The sequence below is a fragment of the Haliotis rubra genome, unplaced genomic scaffold, assembly GCF_003918875.1.
Source record: "Haliotis rubra isolate DU_JTF1 unplaced genomic scaffold, ASM391887v1 Scf699, whole genome shotgun sequence".
Lineage (NCBI taxonomy): Eukaryota > Metazoa > Mollusca > Gastropoda > Lepetellida > Haliotidae > Haliotis > Haliotis rubra.
In genome coordinates, this window is record NW_025767411.1 from 419,093 (window position 1) to 436,456 (window position 17,364).

Below are 17,364 nucleotides of genomic sequence, written 5' to 3' on the forward strand. Positions count from 1 at the left end.
TTCCATCACTACTTTATGTTTTACAGATTTTAGATAGTATGCAGCAGGGAGGGTTCGGGTGACCCTGGCACCATCAGGCTGGTAAGGCTCATCAGCCATAGCAGTATGGGCAAAGGGGGATTCTAGATCACTGGCCCCCACAGGGCGTTCGTTTGTCTCGAGACTATAATTGACTAAAGCATCCATGAGGTGTTATAACCCCTTCGGTTTCTCGATCAATCTCCACAGGGTTTATATTTTAAGGTTCTAATCTCTAAAACTTATGGCGGTAATACTGTGTCCAGGGGTACGACGAGTAATTCCTTTCCCCTACCTTGAATAGGGGTCGTCTTCTTTGTTTTCCACCCGGCCAATATGGTACGTTTGATGGACCACACCGGATCTGTGGCACCTCACTGTTGACCTCCCTCGAGTTCGCTGGGCCGGTATAAATACTCGATTGGAGATTTTCTGATCTTTGCCCATGCGACGTGTCACCCATTCCGTTGATTGTTGATCGGGCATGACCACCTCTCGTACGTAGTAGTAATAGAGTAGGGGTTTTGCATCAGTTGCGGCTTAGAGGCTTATTTGTGGGAATTAAGCCTCCCAGCCCCTTTAAAAACGGCGAGGGTTTGTCGAGAGTCACTTTTCGATGTGCCTCCAGCCTAGACCCAAAGTTGCGAATAATAAAATATCAGCAGGCTTGCCAGTGTGATGGTTAGAGCGTTGGACTCGTAATCCAGTGTTTGGAGTCGGGATAGCGACAGATGCCTTTAATAGCGAGTGGAGGTATAAAAGACCTGCCAGCGTTCATACATGAACGTTCCACTGACATAGTTAGCCCCCATGTATGTATGTCAAGCCAGCGTTCCTGTATGAGCGTTCTACTGACATAGTTAGCCCCCCATGTATGTATGTCAAGCCAGCGTTCATGTATGAGCGCTGGACTGACATAGTTAGCCCCATGTATGAGCGCTGGACTGGTCTCTATAGTTTGGCATGAAATGCATGTGGACCCAGTTTTTGTGTAAATATCTATTCATCCAATGATCCAATCGATCTCAAACTGTGCAAGTGGATGTTTTCCCAAACAACCTAATACATCAAACGTTTGGACAGGTCAAGAATGCTCATCCCCAAGTAAACAGGACAGTTGACCTTGATATGGCTTTTGTTCATGTGGAGAGCCGCCAAGTCATTATTGGACAGTTTACTTCGATTGAAAGCAGGGCTGGCTATCAATTTCCTGAGGTTTTTTTCCTTGTGAGATCGCACGAGTTTGACCGTCACTCGTCTTCTTAAATTTTCCATGGTTTTGCCAAACACAAAATTGTTCATGAGTTTGTAGAGATGCCATTAGTGACGACATACTTTTTCTTGTTCATTAAGTTAGGGACGAGTTTTTCCACGTTAGCCAGCTTATTTTTCCCGAGCAACATCAGTTGATAGTCCAACATCCAGTTCGGGAGCCATCGGATAGCCGTTGTGAGCAGCATAGAGTTCCGCGGGATAGTCCAAGTCCACTTCGATGATGTAGCCTTTGTTCGAATCCGGCACGATGCTCATGATATCGATATCATCGTCCAACCATTCAAACCCGCCCGAAGGTCGAGACTGGCTCATGGCCCAGCCGTACAGGTTGTTCGCATGGAGATAGAGGACATGATTGGCGGGATTGCTCGAATTGTAGCCTTTGATGTATTTGTTGTTGGCTTTCGTAGCGCACGCCTTTCTCGAAGAACAGATGCATTTTGTAATCCGTAAGCAATTCCAGTTTGGCGCCCGTTTTCTTCAAGAGCGCATCCCACGAGAGACAAGGACTAGTGTAGTACCAAGCAGGGCGAGTTGATACTGTTTCAAACACGTCGTTCTGAAGGTCTCGGACATGTCGGCCAGCAGCAGGACGTCCGTTTTCAAGTAGAGGTCGTGGTAATGGCCTAAATGCCAACAGCCAAGTTTCTCCCAGACATTATTTGCGTGGTTCCGTCATATAGGGGACTCGGTCAAATGGCTGTAAAAGCGGTCGATGGGGGGGTAGTTGGGTCTCATCGAACTTGGGCCAATCGTCCATGTACTGGTACGGGTACACGCCCTTCCATAACAGATGGCCTGCATGATCAAGTGAGCATCGTACCCTCTCAAATTATGGAACACCACGGGGATGGGGATTTTTGGGAGATTGATTCTGAGCTGGAGGTTGCACGCGTTGCAGGCGGCACCTCTGTATCGACCGGGGATGTGGCAATGACTTCCCCGTTCAGGGGTTGGTCGCACACGTGGCAATGCTGAGCCTTTTCATGTGCAAGTTTATCCTCCGGCATCATATCCATGGGGGCAGGGTCCGACTAACCTTCCCTAATGTTTGTTTCTTCGCGTTGTTAGAACGTCAGAAACGTTTCGGCTCGACAGGACCTCGGTAGATCAGGTCTCCGTCTCACCATCGCATCGAATGGCCAGGTACCTGAACCCGCAGGCTCAGTGTTTTTGCGTTTTGTACGTGAAACTGCGATTTGTGTCGGATGGCGATGTGTCGTGGTTGACTCGTTTGATGAGCGCTTTGAAGCTGGCGTTTGCTATTTGCGATTGATGAAAGATGTTTTGATGTTCTCGAGGCATGTCGATTCGGACGGCCTTTCTGCCACACCTCAGCAATCCGTCCGGTGCACTTCCAGCAGGTTGGCTCGCGTGAAGCCATGCAGACATCGTTCACTGAAGTGATTCTTTTCTCTATGCCTCGATTGATCTTACAACAGTCTGCTCAGACTTTCAATATGTGTATAGTGATACTCACACTCCTTTTCGGTCATAAATAAATTGATTCTGTGCACATCATCGGGCATGGAGCTGATTCGGTGTATGATGGTTGTATTGCCTTCATGACAGAAGACGTTGATGGCTAAATGGTTTAGTTTTTCAAATCGGTCCAGTCGGCATGAATCTCAACTCGACCGGCTCAGTGTCTTCCAGCAAGGTAGCCAGTTGGGCTTTCCTCATGCGAGAATAACCCTTCACCCCCCGTTCTTTAGCTCGGAGTTTGAGTTCTCGCATGGTAGGGGGCTTGACATACTTCATGTCAAGCAAGCTGAGACGTTGGGGTTCCTTCATGCGAGAATAACCTACCAATCAACGTTTTTTTGCCATCGCCTTGAGTTCACCGACGGTCGGCATGATTGCTATATTAACGTGCACAATCTTTTTTTTAAAATAAATAATTACTGCAGTTGTCAATGTGACCCCCGCTGCCATGCAACAGATCGTCGTCCGTGGATCACATGTCTAGCCACAGCATGTACTTGGTAGTCAGGTACTCTCCTACCGACAGAGGTCCTTGACGATTGCTTTGATTTCCGGAGGGCGCTTGATCGCCGGTAACTTTTGGATCTCATCCCACTGATGGTTAGCTTGGCTGAACAGCTGGTTGGGCACACCCTCAACAGTCACCTCGACTTTTGTGATCTTGGGGTTCAAATACTTTTTGTTGACCCTTCGAAATGGCGAAAATTCTTCCAACGGCAGGATCAAAATGCTTTTCATGGATCGCATGGGTACGTTCAGGTTGATGTTCCACAGCGTGTCACTCTTGTTCGCGACGATCTTCCGGTGATGCAGCACTCGATCATACAGGATGGCTAACGTGCCATTTTCGATGGTGTTGTGACCCTCCTTGCTGCTCTCCGTTACGATCACGTGAGTGTAAACATTAAACGCGTGTTCGTACTCCATCCTGCGTGGCTTGGTAAAACGGCATGTGACCCTCCAGCAACTTGAAGTCAAGCGGGTTGCAAAATGAGGAATGAGGAGGTCATTCTTGCCGAGATTGGGAAAGTGCACCAACAGGGTTTGTCGATCATGCTCAGATTGTTGGTGAAAGTCACGGTTTGATGCACGTCTTTGACCTCCAAGGGTTCTCTCAATTCGATAAGGATCGAGCCATTTTCCATATTAAAAATATATAATATATGTTCAATAAATAAATAATCATGGCCGACAATATTCCTATGGACGATTTGGGGGATGATAGAACCCCTTTGCTTGACGATGGGGAGGCCTCATTCGTGCAAGGAAACATGGGCGATGATCTGCTAAAAACCACTGTCGATGATAATTACGATGCCCTGGAGCAAAAAGAACATATAGCTACTCTTTATCGCGATCCTTCCAAGTTCGAACTTGATCATAAAGGGATACTGCGAGTGAAAGATGCTCCGGGCATCGATCTCATGCACTCCAGTACAAGAAATCCTCTCACTTTGTCCACACTGGACAGTCGCCACGGTGCTGACTTTATCCGTGACAAATTAAATATAACCAGCTATCGACAAAAAATAAGCGGGAAGTTCGACAAGGCTTTCCGAGAAGCGAATACCGAGCCCAATGCCTTGGCGGATGCAGTCAGTCAAGATGATTTGAGAAACGTATCACAACGCGTTCAAGACGCATCAGATGAAGTCGAGAATCTATTGTCCGCGTACCAGAATGAACGCTTGCCCGGGTTCGAGTTTACCTTTTGGGAACTGCGACGGCTGGACAAGGTCATGCAAACCATTCGCGGATCAATGTATCCAAACTGCACGTGATAAATGAGCATATCGCTCGTGACAAAACAAACTTGACGAAACGGAGGACAAGTTCAGCCGACGTCGGATCGACGAAAGATTGTGCAACTTGGAAGAGGAAAAATCAACTCGATTGGAAGTGGCGTCCTCCTTCTAATAATAAGTTGATAAATTTTAGTTTCACATTGATTTTTTATGTAGTATTGTGGGAGCAGGCAGTTTCTCAGATCACAGTAAAATGAACATTCAATAAAGAATTGGTACTTTGATTCAATGGTAAGTGCAATACACAGAGGGCAGAATCGCTCATGTTGTTTTATATTTACTTTTCGCCCATATTCCAACATTAAATGATGGCCTGAAGAACGAAACTTACTCAAAGCAAAATGAATCGTTGCGTTGCCGTCAATCGTTGCGTTGCCCTCCTAGGGGGTCGAGTGATGGTGTCACCGTGCACTACTTTCCACCGGACCCCGTAGTTCGTGCTCAATGGGTTATGTTTGTGAGTGCGAAGCGAGCATTGTGGAAGCTTGGAACGATATCTTACTTGTGTCCAGATTGCTTCGCAGAAGTTAAAGACTCAAAACTACTTACTATTTGTAGTACAATATATATATGACTGATGACCAAAAAGATTTTCCATGACACAACTTGAAGCATAACAATTTCTTTCTCGGAAGCGGGCTTGTGGTGGAAGTGACAATAATATTGTAAGTAGTGTTATATTGACACCCACCTCGCTTCCACGAGAGAAATTCTTATGTTATAAGATATGTCACGCAAAATCCTATTGGACATCAATCAAATACATATTTTACTACCAGTAGAAAGTAGTTACGATTTTCTAACTTGATGAAAACAAACCATAATCTCATTAATTTTTTAACAGACTTTAGCCCGTGATGTTACGATTATTAAAAATGGCAGGGCCCTGTCGCGAACATCCGCCAGTCTGAGAATAAATGCTATTTAGGCTTTTTTCACCGAGTTACAAAATCAAAACTACTTTCTACTGGTAGTAAAATATGTATTTGATTGATGTCCAATAGGATTTTGCGTGACATATCTTATAACATAAGAATTTCTCTCGTGGAAGCGAGGTGGGTGTCAATATAACACTACTTACAATATTATTGTCACTTCCAGTAGTTAAATATGTATTTGAATCATGGCCAACAGGATTTGGCATGACACAACTTGTAACATAACGATTTCTTCCTCGGAAGCGAAGTGGGGGTCGAAGTGACAATACTGCGCAATACATTTCTTGCTACATTCACGTGGTTAACGTCCACTCACCAGTATGTAGATACTAGTCAACGTGCGTCTTTATATTTGGTCTTATAATCCCAATTAGTTTATTGTCATACTTGTATGCATTTTGAAACTAAATAAGAATCAGGCGGTCTGCCTATACTTATAACTTGAATATCTAGACAATTTATAGTTTGCCAATGTAAATCATAATTCGCACACACGCCCTAGTGTATGTTGTCTGTCTCATTACTTCACGACGAAAACAATGATTCTGTGGAATGCTACGACAAATGAATAAAAACAAAATGAAATTATTAGAATTAAAACAGATTAGAGTTATAAGAACAATGTCAGGCTATTACTTTGGTCGAGGAATGTATCCATCAGTATCCCCAAAAACGAATGATATGCCATTCACCTGCAGCTGTTCCAAATGATGTGTCTTTTAACAGTCTAATACATGTTTACGAAAAGTGATATATCGTTTCAGGTATTTCACATTGGTATATAGTCTCATTGGTCACCCAAGATAACATACCTGGGAACTAATTGCATGTCCGCCATTCTTTACAAAAAAGTATTTTAGTTAGCCAATAATGACCAATCAATCAATGTCTTGGCGGTTAATCCTTTGAAAGAAGGAAGTTGTTTCACGCAGACACAGACACGGCAGAGTGTATTTAGTATAGATTAGTAAATCTACATACATAAACACTACCTTTTGACAAATCCGCTGTGTGAGATAAAAGTAATTAATCAATCAGCATGTAATCGGTTAATCCTTTGATCGATGTTTATAATGTTGAGTATTTACTCCAGACAAAAGAAATGCAAAATGGGAACCTTTGTCGGGTTATCTAAGTGGTGTTTCCACTAATTATACCTGTTTTATATTCATTAACTGACCATCAAGTGAATGATGACAAATAACATGTGTAGGATTTTACCACCTAACACGGGTTACAACAAGATAGTATTAATTGCTGTTTTGCATGTGAAAACCTATGGGCCGACACTATTTTGAGGATACGGACAGAACTTCATTGTTGCATAAGAAATACATATAAGCATATGTTGTGTGCTAAAACTGTATGTACCTATTTACCTAAGTAAATTTTCATAGTCTTCTAGCAATGGCAACGTGGGGTTGTTTAGTTTACGGATTCAAATAGATCAAATGTCAATTTTTAATACTATACGTCATATTTTTACATGACGTGAATAAATATCGAGGTAAAAAAACCCCACAGAAATGGGACCAATTATGATCAGTCATTATACCATTCAGGCATTAGAAAACCTGCAAAAGCCCACACTGCTCGGATACTTTAATACAATCAGACAAGAACTACTGGGGAAATTTTCAAATAACGGCATCTGATGGCATCCACCCTTCCTAATGTCGCACTGTTTAGGTTGAAGAAATTAACCATAACCGAGATGAGCGAGGCTGATGATAGTTTCCACTATCACTAGCGTCTGGCTCGAACAAATAAGGCCAAGCGACATCAGGCAGTTACGACAGAATCGTCTTTGAATACAAGTTGTAACTGGGAAGGGGAGCAGGACAAAAGCCACCCGGACAAATGCCACCCAGTTATTTTACCATTACAGACAGGACAGTCACTACCCATATTGATTTTAATGTTGATTTTGTTGTAAAATTATGTAGACTTTGATGAATAATTTGGTTTCTTTAAAAAATAGATTCACTTTGATAAAACAAGTTGATTTTCATGTAAAAGTTTGATTTCATAGTAATGTTGACTTTTTTTATATGTTATTGTGTTGGTGGCTTTTAGTTTTGTTTGGGTGGCATTTGTCCTAGGTGGCATTTGTCCGGGTGGCATTTGTCCTAGTCCCACTCGGAGGCTAGGCAAAGCAGGTGACAAAATTAAATGACAGCAGATTGTGAGAACATATAGCTTTTCATTTTTCACAACAATTGTCACGATTTCTGTTCCTGCTGAGCTGCAGGCTCGTTCGATATCTCGCGATGTCATTATCGCGATAATGCACCGAGGAGATCATCAAAGGAGTGGATTGCTCAAAGGTCACATGCAACCAAAAAATCAAACATAATTAAAACACAGTTATCACTTATTTATGACATATAATATACATTCTGATTATGAAAAAACATATAAACAAAATTAAAAGCGTACAATCGCAAATCACAAGTGCAATATTTTGTACTTGGGTTTATTTCCCTAGAAACGAAGCAACCGGGATACCGAACCCAGTCAGAGCGGTTGGATGTGCACTCAAGTGTAACGGCTGGTTCATTTGCCGATGCCCTCACGGCTCATTGTGTGTGTATATAGAGAGAGGTTTTGTAAATACGGTGTCGTACCGGGAAGGCTAAAATGTATTTTTCAGATGTCCTGGGAAGGCTAAAATGTATATTTCGGATTTCCCCGGGAGAGCTAATTAGGGGAGTATCGCCAAAACTAAAGATACGATACGAAGCATAATCCATGCCGGGAGTTGATACATTTCTTTTCAAAACATTGTTATAATAGATTATTTATCAGAACAGAATAGAACATAGACTTTATTAAGACTTGAACCAGTCTTCTATTCGATTAAGTTTTAAAGATAAACAATGGACACATATTATTTCTTCCCTAGGTACATTATGGTATCTTCCAACTTCAGTATGTAGCAGGCATCTTTATCTTCTTCGCTTGTTTAGACCTGTATTTAAGTGGCATTTTTATTTCAGATGTATTTAATTCGAAAAACATATAATATTTAAGTTGCAAACTGACACCGAACTATCATACACATATTCGTGATGACAGGTGCGCAGGTTAGAGTTAACTTAATCCTGAAATGCCTTGTGAACAACATCATCGGGGACATCGCCTACACAGACCACGTGTCTGACCTTCTCAAATTGTCTTAAGCTCGACGTAGATTGACAGAAATGTGATTTACTATGGATAATGACAATTTAATGTCGAATTCAAGAAAATATATACTGAAAATGAAAACGTATAGCTGTATTAATATTCTTGTATGTGCCCAAATTAAAGAGCATCCACGTTAATCCTGTTTTCTTTGTAATTTGTCAGAGCCTCCGAATGAGGCGCCCCGTGTTCATTTAACCATAACATTGCATTGCAAGTACCGCGAAGGCTACGCTCATTGAACCGGGAAGCGTCACGATTTTAGCCTTCCCGGCAATGAACCGTAAATACATGCTCATTTTCTTGTGTATAACAATTTGCAATCAACAGACATCATCACATGTCATGTGTACAAGTATCACACCTGCCTGTCTGTGTAATTACATAATGTGACAGAGACCGAATTCGGGCCATAAATCAACGCGTTTTGTTTATGGTGTATAGCCTGATAGGTGTTAACTTCAAATTGCATGTGGTCAGTGATCGAAGTTGTGTATTGAATATTGTCATTAGCAGACAGGCAGGCAGACACATAGGTGTCAATAAAACAGACACTGAGTTTTGTCTGTGACAACGACATATCTGTGTCACAGTTAGATATTCTGTCAACTCTAAATAACGACATTGCTTTTAAGTATCGAACTGAGAAAGTGACTCGGTAAGAAGAACGTGTGGTGAAATAGAAAAATGAAATTATATAAACAGTTAAATCGGTAATCTACAGGTATCACATATAAAGATCGCGCGCCTGTGAAATATCAACAAAACCTTTAAATAAAATAGCTCATACCAAAGCCTTCACCGGGTATTCACCGGACAACCCGCTGCGTGAACCTGTTTCACTGCGCATGTGCTATGAGCGCAGCCCAGCTGTTGAAACCACTTTTCCCCCAAGCGCTGGGGGAAAATTAGTGAATCGTTTGAACTCCGATTTCGCGCGGTTTTTTTCATCGCTTTATTTTTCAACTTTATAAGTTGAATTTGCATTTTTGATGATTTGTTTCGGTAAGTCCATACCGAAAGGTATCAGAATCTGCAAAGCTGTGTTTTACGTTGCATGTGACCTTTAACATAACGTTAGGAATACTTCTTACCTTTTTTTAAAAAGAATATTCGTTATTTTTGTTACAATCTATTTGATATTTGATTTTCCTTGACTTCGTTGTGTACTGGTCCGTGGTTGTGGTCTCCAGGAATTTTAGACATTATGTCGTTCAGTGTTGAGGCTGTTGCTCTGCAGTCTTTCTGACTGCATCTCCATGAGATCCATGCTCTCCTTTTCCTCTTGTTCAGAATGAACATATACCGGTAACCATTTACACATAGATATCTTCAACCACGAAAAGTAGGAAGAAACCTCTAGTCTAACTGTGCATTGACCATAACTGAATTTGCGGAAATAATGGTGAAAACTGTTATTTCCAAAATTCTGATAGCAAGTTTCTGCAAGAAAATGAATAACTCACAACTTATGAATTGAGTGAACTAATTTATAAATCAAAGTGACTGTGAATTCACTAACATGGATTCAATCTCCTACTGGTAGTCTGGTATACATGTCTTATTTCTTTCCTTGAGTGAACACGTTTTTTCATCTTGTGAATCCCTTAAAAAAACGCCGTTGTCAAAACATCAAACATCAAACAATTTTTACCTTGACCCAAATGTCTAACCTACCCTTTATCTCGATAATGATACAAGAATGAATATGGAAACCCTTCTCTATGCATCGATAGAAGAATACCTATCAAACCAGCATGGAGTTGCTATTGGCGTGACGTCGTGTTCTCATTGCAGGTTTTAACATTTTCAAACGTACATAATTGTCATCGCAGCGGCAAACCTATTTTACAGTTTAGTAGAAAACTTAACAGAAGCATCCAACCTGACCTTACAATGAGCGGTGTGATAATTTAAGACATAGATAATCACAAGCATCTAGACTTGACCCTTCAAAATAACTGTAACTGGGATATGAACATAAAGGTTATTGGCTGGCTTATTATGAAATTAATGTCTTGTCTAAACTGGAATCTTTCAAATGTATATTTGTCTCTGGAATCAACTGTGAGCTTGTGGGCTGATTTCTCTTGATCTATAATGAATGTTTTATTAAAACACTCTGTAACGTACTTCTTGTAAATGATCAAATTAATCTAGATACACTTATGATTCAGTAAAAAGGGAATTCATTTAAGTATTTGCTTCAATCCTCACATGTTTGGACAACACAACCAATTTTCTATTGACAAGTTCATGAGATTTTCGTGAATACGCCAATTGAATAACACCGTTTTTGAGCACAAACTCAAATGGCCTCTCCCTTATGACAGGTGTTAATTGGAGAATGTATTCTACTACGGTTAGTTCCCATGAAGCAGAATTGTAAAAACATAGGGTGATTACCTCCAAGACCTGGTGATCTCGATCTCTGATGTTTTAACAGGCACAAGGTTGATACGAAAAGTTGAAGGGGTAAAGGAATGAAATAAGCCTAAACTGATATTTGACATTTTCATGACATAATATATTTGGTGTTGCCACAATTAATCATCATAAGATGAAACATATCATGTGAAATATATCTCAACTATCATCTGGAGGGCCTTTTCAACGATCATACTAAATCTGCCATGCCAACACCCCAAGTAATAATAAGATACATAAGTTTCAAATCATGTATGGCCTATTTCAACGTATTACTGACCCTACGAAGGTCACGCAAAACTCTAGCACTTTGTTAGATATTAGTAGATTAGTAGATTATTCAAAATCTTTGGCGAGACGTAGAACGTATCATCCCCGTAGACGTTGAGTGAACACATGAATCAGTATCATTATAATCTCAGTGAGCTAAACTCAGTAAATTAACTCAGTAAATACGATCATATTTCAAAACAAGTTCAGAATTTTATAGCACCCAGTGTCTTAATTCCGTATAACAACACCGACGCAACATGAACGAGACTTTACTGTAATAACAAAATCCTACTTCATGGGAATACCCTATTACGCCATGGCACGGCTCCACTTATATGGAATGTAATACACTCAGTCAGTCAGTATATCTGGTACACTGTTATATAGTCCATATGGCGTATGTGTATGGAATTTGTATTCATACGATCATTGAGAGGGGAAACAAATTAAACATATATGCGCTTTTGTGGATAACAACTAAACCATGCACTTGAAACTGACTTTTGAAAATGCTCGCCATACTAGCGGTAAATAGAACATTCAATATCAATTTTTGACACATAGAACAAGAAGAATGCAGATGAGTGAAGTTAAACTAATATATAGAATTGGTTCCTAGTTGGTCGCATAGGACGGCGAATAAAAAACCAAAAACGATACTCTTTTTGACTAACTTTCAAGAAATGTTTTTGCAAGTTTATGATTCCCTATACAGATCTGTAACAGATGATGTAGTACAGTGTGTTCTCGAAATTACCAGACTATATCAATCAGCAGCAATATGTATGAGGAAAAGTTATCCTTGCCACCGAAAAGTTATATCTGGAGCGCAACAACCACCATGGTGGGATGAGGAATTGGAATACTACAAGCATCAAAAGTACTTGACACTAAATAGATGCCGTCAGTCCGGTATAGATTTTGACAGATACAGAAGCCTACGGAATAAATTTAAGTCCTTATTCTCAGTGAAAAGAGATATTTATCACACCCAACAGAGGTCATTACTTATGGAATCTAGAAATGATCCTAAAACATTCTGGAAGATTCTAAAAAGGCATAGAATTGAGAGAGATTTGCCAAAGGAAATCAATGCATATCAGTGGTTCAATCATTTTGAGAAATTGTTACATGTACGTTCTGCTGACAATACCGATGATATTATTTCTTATATAGATGAGACATCTCATCCTTGTTTTGAACAGGTTACCTGATGTTCTGATTTGGGTGATGACATTGGTGTTGATGTTCTGGAAGAACTGAACACTCCTTTTACTGAGGCTGAAATTGAGTTGAGTCTGTCAAATCTTAAGCAAGGTAAATCACCGGGGAGGATGGCATTCCAAGTGAACTTCTGAAAAGCACTAAACTATATATTGTTCCTTTGGTGACACAAGTCTTTAATACTTTGTTTGATGGTGGTGTATTTCCGGCTCAATGGGGTAAAAGCATTATCTGTCCATTACATAAGTCTGGAGATAGAAATAGTGTTGATAATTATAGAGGGATTTCACTAATAGACACTCTATGTAAAACCCTTGCTGCTGGTTTAGATAAGAGGTTGAGAACTTGGTGTGATAAGAGAAATATTATTTCGGAGTTACAAGCTGGTTTCAGACCAAATTACTCAACTGTTGACCAGATATTTTCCTTGCAAGCAATGATTCAAAAGCATCTCTCTAAGAAAAATGGTAGGTTCTATTGTATATTCATTGATTTTAGCAAGGCGTTTGATTGTATAAATCATAGAGTTCTGTTTCAGAGTTTATATGATATCGGTGTTAAAGGTAGATTTCTTAAATTCCTGATTTCCATGTATTCATCTCTTGCATCCTGTGTCAGAACACCCAGTGGAATAACAGAGTTTTTCAAGTGTAATATCGGAACTAGGCAAGGCTGCATTTTAAGTCCTATAATATTTAAATGTAATACGGTCACTGATCACGTGACTGCCTGTCTGCAGTATGGTCTCCAGACCCCATAACGTGAGTTTGTAGCATATAAATATATGCATAGAAGAACAAAACATTCCTGCTGACAATAATTCTTGTACATTGAAAGATTTATTAATGTCAAATACTTTCGATACTGTTATCGAACTGACCAGAACCGGAGTTACCTCCCTTATTTTGACCTAGTCTTAAGACACCTCTTGTACACAGCTCTCTTGTATACATACATTTCTCTATAGAATTTATACCAGATGTTATGAAGATAGTGACACAGCGGCCATTTCCTCAATACTTATTTACTAGAGGATGGATTTGACTTTTTTCAGCTTTTATGTTCTCAGATTTCTTTTATTATCTTGTTTTCTCAAAAAAAATGATAAACATTCATATCAGTAGTCATTTGAGTTATAATACCAGTACACACATTATGAAGCAATATGGATGATAAGATAAGAATAGCTTCAGCCAATTGTAGAGGCCTGGCAGAAAAGAGAAAACTTAAAGAAATATTGAACCTTTGGCGTAAAAGAAAGTTTTCAATTATATGTCTGCAAGATATTCATATTTCCAAGGAAGATGAAACTACTATGAGAAATGAATGGGGTCTTCAAAGCATTATAGCACCATATAAATCAAATGCAAGAGGGGTCGCTATTTTATTTAACAATAATTTGGAAGTAAGTATCCACAAATTCATGACTGACAACAGTGGAAACTATATAATAGCAGATGTAACTATATAAGGAATAAGAATCACATTGACTAATATATATGGTCCTAATCAAGATCAACCTGATTTTTTTAATGCATTATTTCATAAAATTGGTGAATTTGAAAATGAATCTCTCATAATATGCGGAGACTGGAACTTAGTTCTTAATCCTTCCATAGACTTAAAAAATTATTAAAATATCAATAATCCAAAAGCAAGAAAAGTAGTGCTAGATAATATAGAAAAGTATGATTTGACAGACATTTGGAGGGAGAGAAATAATGATGTAAAGAAATACACATGGTGGAAAAAAAAACCTAAACAACAGTCCAGACTTGATTTCTTTTTTAGTTTCTCAAGATTTAGCAAACATGACAACTGACTGTTCAATACTTCCAGGATATAAATCTGATCATTCAGCAATTACCATGTCTTCTTTTTCCAATCAACTTAATAAGGAACGTAATTGGAGGATACTGGAAACTAAATACATCATTACTTTATAACCAAGAATATGTAAACACAGTTAAGGATATGCTTTTTGAAACAAAATTAGAATACTGTAACTGCACTGAGGATGAACTAGGTGATATTGAAGATTCTAAACTACAACTTAATATAAGCGACACTTTGTTCTTAGAAACATTTTTAATGAAAGTGAGGGGGAACACAATATCATTCTCTTCCTACTTAAAAGAAAGCAAAACTGAAAAAAGCAAAAATTTAGAAGGAAAAAAATTGGCAATGGAAGAAGAAATCAGAGAGAATTTCCAAACCATATGTGAAACTAAACTTTCTTCTGAACTATCCAAATGTAAATTAGAGTTTGAAAAATTAAAAGAAGATGAAATAAGAGGTATACAGATAAGAAATAGAATTCAGTGGTACGAGGAAGGAGAAAACCAACCAACTATTTCTGTCATCCCGAAAATAGAAATTATACCCAGTAAGCTTATGAATAGTGTTATCAATGACAAAGGAAGTAATATCAGATGGTAAGGCTATATTAAATAAACAAAGGCAATTTTATGAAAATCTATACTCATCAGGTGGTAAAATAACAGATAAATATATTAATATATTTGATGATATTATTACACCCAAACTGCACACTGTACAGGCTGAAAATCTTGAGGGTGATATTACTATAGATGAAATAACACGAGCCGTTAAATCAATGAAAAATAACAAAAGCCAAGGAGTAGATGGTTTCCCAATAGAATTTTTTAATTTTTTCTGGAAAGATCTTCATATTTGGGTTTGTAGCATTCAGGCAAAATATGTTAAGTCCAACAATAAACAGAGGCGTCATCACATGTATCCCAAAAGCTAACAAAAGTAGACAGTTGTTAAAAAACTGGCGCCCAATTTCCCTACTGAATTCTTTGTATAAAATACTCAGCACATGTATAGCCAATAGAATTAAAACAACATTGAATACTCTTATTCATGAAACTCAGACAGGTTTTATACCTGGAAGGTGTATTAGCGAGAACATTAGATTATTATACGACACTATGTTTGAAGCAAAAGTACAAGATAAAAAGGGACTCTTGTTGTTGAATTTATAATTTTAACAATTGGAAAGTTTGGTTTTGGACCCAATATGGAAAAATGGATCAAAATATTAATCAATAATGCTACATCATGCGTTATACAGAATGGTCATTTATCACAATTTTTTGACAATGAAAGGGGCTGTAGACAAGGGGACCCAGTCTCTCCCTATATATTCATCTTAGTTGCTGAAATTTTAGGAATAATGATCCGTAACAACACTGCAATAAAAGGAATTACATTGAATAACACTGAACATAAAATTGGACAGTATGCAGATGATACTGAATTATTTCTCGATGGGCGTGAAGAAAGTTTAAGGGCAGCAACTGACACTCTCAATAATTTCTACAAAATGTCTGGTTTAAGAATAAATATAGATAAAACGAAAGCAGTGTGGATAGGCTCAATGGCAGGTAGTAGCATGATTTTATGCCAGGATCTTAAGCTTGATTGGCATAATGGGACTTTGATATTCTAGGAATAAGACTTAATCCTAATTTAAATAAACTTTGGGTAATTAATACAAGAAAAGACTAGAAATTATTAATAGAACTCTAGGGAATTGGAGGAAAAGAAAATTGACATTAATAGGGAAAATAACTGTTATTAAAACTTTAGCACTTTCATCATTGGTGCATATATTTACTTCACTCCCAAATCCTCCAAAGGAATTCATTGACAAATTAAACAATATATTTTATAAATTCATCTGGAATGATAAGCGGGATAAGATAAAGCGAACGACACCTATTAGAAAATATGAAGAGGGGGGCCTCAGAATGGTTAATGTACAGGTATTCATAAACTCTTTAAAACTGTCAGTTTTACATAAATATCTTCACAATAATAGCAGTTCTAGCCCTAGTATCTTTCCATTTAAAGATATATTTCTGCTTGGAGCCAATACTGAAAACTATGTCAGTATTATGAATCCCTATTGGAAAGATGTATTTGCAGCATGGGGAATATTCTATAAAACACATAAAACTGATTTTACGGATATAGATCAAATCCTATCTCAACCCCTTTGGTTCAATCACCAATTCCAAAATAGTAATTTCATTATAAGACATTGGCATCTCAAAGGTATTCACTCTATAAGAAACTTGTGTAATGATCAAGGTATTTTGCCATTTAGTGAACTTAAGAAAACTTACAAAATTAAAGGCACAATTCTTGACTATTACCAGGTTCTTTCAAATATACCCCAAAAATGGAAAGAAACTATAAGAAAGAATTTATTGATTGTTCATTATCATTATCTTAACACATCACGGATAGATTTACTTTCAGCACCAAAGAGATCCAGATATTTCTATGATAAACTTATAACTACTGAAAACCTACCATCAACATGTGAAAAATGGCAAAATATCTTTGATATTGCAATTCCATGGCAAGATATTTTTAGAAAATATAGAAGATGTACAAAAGATACCAAATTGATTGACTTCCAGTTTAAATTTTTCCACAATATTGTCTACACAAAGAAAGAATTATTGAGAATGAAATTAGTAGATGATGAACTTTGCTCATTTTGTAATTTAATGTCAGAAAATTTGATACATGTTTATTGGGAATGTGAGTGTGTGAAAACGTTCTGGCTGAAAGTGAAAGAACATATTGAAGATAAATCATCAGAAAATTTTACCCTGACTAAATATGCAGTCTTAATTGGCGGATATAATAACGACCTTATGAATCACATACTTCTTGCCAGTAAAAAATATATC

General features: G+C 38.3%; 1 protein-coding gene and 1 long non-coding RNA gene across 2 annotated transcripts in view; both read left to right on the top strand.

Moving 5' to 3' along the window:
* LOC124258567 overlaps positions 1 to 17,364 on the top strand; it is a 159,640-nt gene that overhangs the window by 26,389 nt on the left and 115,887 nt on the right. The window lies entirely within an intron of this gene.
* Positions 6,830 to 15,337, top strand: LOC124258563. Its single transcript, XR_006893619.1, has 4 exons — positions 6,830 to 6,840; positions 9,749 to 9,752; positions 12,089 to 12,092; positions 15,271 to 15,337. It is a non-coding gene; the product is annotated as an uncharacterized LOC124258563 (long non-coding RNA).